Consider the following 4,059-nt stretch of genomic DNA (forward strand, 5'->3'; position numbering starts at 1 on the left):
TATATATATATATATAAATTAACATATCAAATAAAAAGAGAGTTATAAAATCAAAATAAAGAGAATTAAATTTTGATTATATAATTATATAGTCAATATTATAATAAAATATTATTTGATTTTTTTTAATGAATCATGTGATATTTAAATAATTTTTTAAATCATAATGTAAGATTGTAATCATCTCACAATTTTATTTTAAAATAAAATTCAAAAGTAATGTATTGTGTAAATTTATTTTACATTGACAACCAATAATAAGTCGCCAGATCGATAAAATATTCAATAATTATAATTTAAAAATATTTTAATATGATATGGTTGGGCGATTATGAATGACCTACAAGATAAAACAACTTTATAACGATAGTGCACTACTTCTAAACTCATATAATTATGGACTCGTTATATAATAGAAAAAATGTATTATGAAAAAAAACAATGAATAGACAATCTAGTCTTATAAATTGTAAACGTCAATTAAATTAATCGCTTAATTGTGCTTTTGATCTCTTATTTTAGGTGAATCACGAAAATAGTCTTCCCTGTTTTATTTGTCTACAATTTTGGCCCCCCAAACAGAATTTGGGTCCAAATGTTGATGAATTGTCTTTTTTTTAATGACGTGTCAACAAAATGGTGATGTGGTAGATGTCTATGTAGATTAAATGAATTATTAGATTTTTCTAAGTTAAAAAAAAAAATACAATTTATGTTTTTTAAAAAACAAAATTCCTATTTTTAGAACAACATTTAATAAGCCAGTAAGAGGCTTCAACTCTAAAATCTAAAATCGACCAAGCCTTCCTCCTTTATCCTCTTCCTCCTCCTCTTATTTATTCAAAATTCTGAATTTTATTTTTTGTTGTATTGTTTTGAGATTATGAAAATTTATTGAAAGAAGATTCAATCTTTTTTTGTTTTTGTTTTGTTATGTTGTTTCAGTTATAGGGTAAAAAATCTTGCACTTTTTTTGATTGGTTTGATGAGCCAATGACAGAACGAGCAAAAGAAATTATTATGTCTTTGATGAAAAGGATTGATGAATTCAAGAAGAAAGACAATGTAAAAAAAATCACGATGATGAACTGAGGTTGAAGTTGAAACTAATGAGGGGTTTTCTAGCACTTTCATGGCTCTTGATTATTATTCTTTTGGTTATTGTAATGTTGAAGTAATTAAAATGATTGGATTAAGGGTGTTTTGTAATGATGTCATTTTGGGTGCTTAGGGTTTAAATTGTAATATCACTGTGTAATATAATCAAATTTGAATGAATAAGGTTGTTATTGTAAAATGAAATTGGTATTATTGTAATGCAGTTGTCTACTTTTGCATGTTAATAATTCAAATTGTTATCATTGTATTAATGCAATTTGCTCAAATAATTTTCCACTAGTGTGGTATCATTCAAGATATAATGCAGTTGCCTAATATTAATGATCAAATAAATTTGCTCATTCAAGATAACACACTAAATTTACTGCAATCAGAATTTTACATTACAACCAAAACAAAATACAGAGAACTTAGTTTCCAAAATAAATAGAATAGGTAACAATCAGAACATCATTTCATCATTACATATTATTGCATTACAAAATAATCATTTTATCGTAACTTAGATTCAAAAAGAGGTCATACTAATGCGTTACAAAATAATCATTCCATCAGAACTTAGGTCCAAAAAGAGGTCATACTACTGCATTACAAAATAAAATTCCAAAGTATTATTACATATTCATAATAATCAAAATAAAATTCACAAGTTTAGTTTCATCAATTGATTTGTGAATCTTGACTTTGCGGAGCTTGTGAATCCTGATATAAAATTGTTGGTGTTTTTCCCTCATCTCCTCCAACCCTTGTTGTCTTTGTTTTCTTTGTTCGATTTTAGATTTTAGGGTTTAGGCCTCTTACTGTGCGCGTCTGATTTGCTTTGATTTGGGTCTGAATTTTTTTTTTTTTGGCTTATTAAATGTTGTTTTAAAAATAGGAATTTTGTTTTTAAAAATATAAATTGTATTTTTTTTTAAATTTGGAATAATATAATAATTCATTTAATCCACATAGACTTTTGCCACATCACCATTTTTTTGACACGTCATTAAAAAAATGACACCACATCAAGATTTGGAACCAAATTATGTTTGGGGGACCAAAACTGGAGAAAAATAAAACGGGGGGACTATTTTCTCGATTCACATAAAATAAGGGGATTTAAAGTGAAATTAAGCCTAAATTAATCGTTTAAAATTTTACAAATTGGTAAATATATTACTAAAATTGTCAAAACAGTCCAAATTTAAAAATTTATAGTTAAAAGTTATAATAGGATATCACTAAAATTGTCAAAATAGTTTTTAATTAAACTTTTATCGTTAAAGGTTTTAATTACTTACAAATTTATCTCTGAAATGAATAAATTTCATCGGCAAATATGTCATTGGAAAAATGACATTAATGTGTGGGATAACATGAATGAGTTATATATTCAATTACAATATAACTTCAATAGTTTAACTACCATATTAGGTCCCACAATATTAATCTATATATTAATATTTTATTTATATTTAATTTTATTACAACTTAAAATATTAATTTAAATATTTTAATTAATATTATTATATTATTTAAATTTAAAAAAAAAATTGAACTTAAATTTTTATAACAACAATAAAAATTAAATGTTAAATACATGACATAAATAATTAAAAATGATAAATGTAAATAATAAATTTAAATTTCGTTATTCTCATGTCCAAAACACTCCCAAATATGCAATACTAAATCTGCTTGAAGTTGTTGATGACCTCGTTTTTTACGGATACTTGCTCTCCTTTGTAATCTTGTTACAAGATTAGGACAATGGCCATTACGTGTTTCAATTGTTGAGACATTATTATCCATGTTATCATAAGAATAATCAAAATCACTCTCATATGTGTGTCGTTCGTCTTCAACGATCATTCCAAATCTAGATTGGAGCACTCCAAATGCTCGCTCCACATCCTTTCTAGTTGATTCTTGTTTTTTGGAAAAATAGTTTTCTCTTCTCTCTTTGTAGCATTGGGATTGTCTTGACAAATGTAGCCCATTTGGGATAGATGCCATCTGCTAGATAGTATTCCATATTATATAGAATTATGTTAACTATATATTGCACATTGGGCTAGTTTAACACATTAATGTCATTGTTTGAACCTGCAATGCAAAAAAATGCTTGCCAAACTCACAAGGCTTGTGATGCCACTACTTCAAGCATGATTGTGGGTTTACCATGATCACCTCGACAAAACTGGCTATTCCAAGTAGTCGGAGTTTTTTTACATTCCTAGTGCATACAACCAATAGAACCTAACATACCTGGAAAGGAACGTGCATCCCCCATTTGTAATTAGCGATGAATATCAATGTTGTTGGTCTTCTCAGGTATTCGCTCCAAAAATCTTGTTCACACCCTTTACAAATCTCTCTAAGCACTCAATTGCAGTGCTTTCGCCAATTCAAATATATTCATATACACTATCACTAGGAGATCCATATGACAATATATGAATAGCAGCAGTGCATTTCTACAATGGTGAAAGACCCATTTTACCAGTTGCATTGACCCTCATTTGGAAATTCTCATCATGATTTTTAAGTGTAGTTAGATTCGAAGAAACACGTGCATATGCATTCGAAACCGTCATTGGAATTGAGCACTCGTAGGTACTAGATTTTCAGAGAAGTAGTCATTGAACAATCGAGTATGCCCTTCGTTACGATTTCGATCTATCATTGTTCTTCTTCGCTTGTGCCTAGTAGAACTGTTGGATTGTTGTTGCCTCTCAAATGTTGACATCAATAGTTCCTCATCGGTGTTGTCAATTTATCTTCTATCAACTCCTAGAAGAATTTATTAAGTTCTTCTGAGTTGTTTGGATCCATTAAATGATTAAGTGAAAGTGAGTGAACAACTTGATAAAAAAATATAGGAGTGTGAGAAGATTGCAATATTTTTTTTTAAGAATGACAATATATATATATATATATATATATATATATATATGT

At 27.7% G+C, this 4,059-nt stretch overlaps 1 pseudogene; it reads right to left on the reverse strand.

Moving 5' to 3' along the window:
* Nucleotides 1–2,742: 2,742 nt before the first annotated feature.
* Nucleotides 2,743–3,698, reverse strand: LOC140919427 (uncharacterized; annotated as a pseudogene).
* Between the last annotated feature and the right edge of the window lie 361 nt (nt 3,699–4,059).

The sequence above is a fragment of the Cicer arietinum genome, chromosome 2 (genome assembly GCF_000331145.2).
Source record: "Cicer arietinum cultivar CDC Frontier isolate Library 1 chromosome 2, Cicar.CDCFrontier_v2.0, whole genome shotgun sequence".
In the NCBI taxonomy this organism is placed as follows: domain Eukaryota; kingdom Viridiplantae; phylum Streptophyta; class Magnoliopsida; order Fabales; family Fabaceae; genus Cicer; species Cicer arietinum.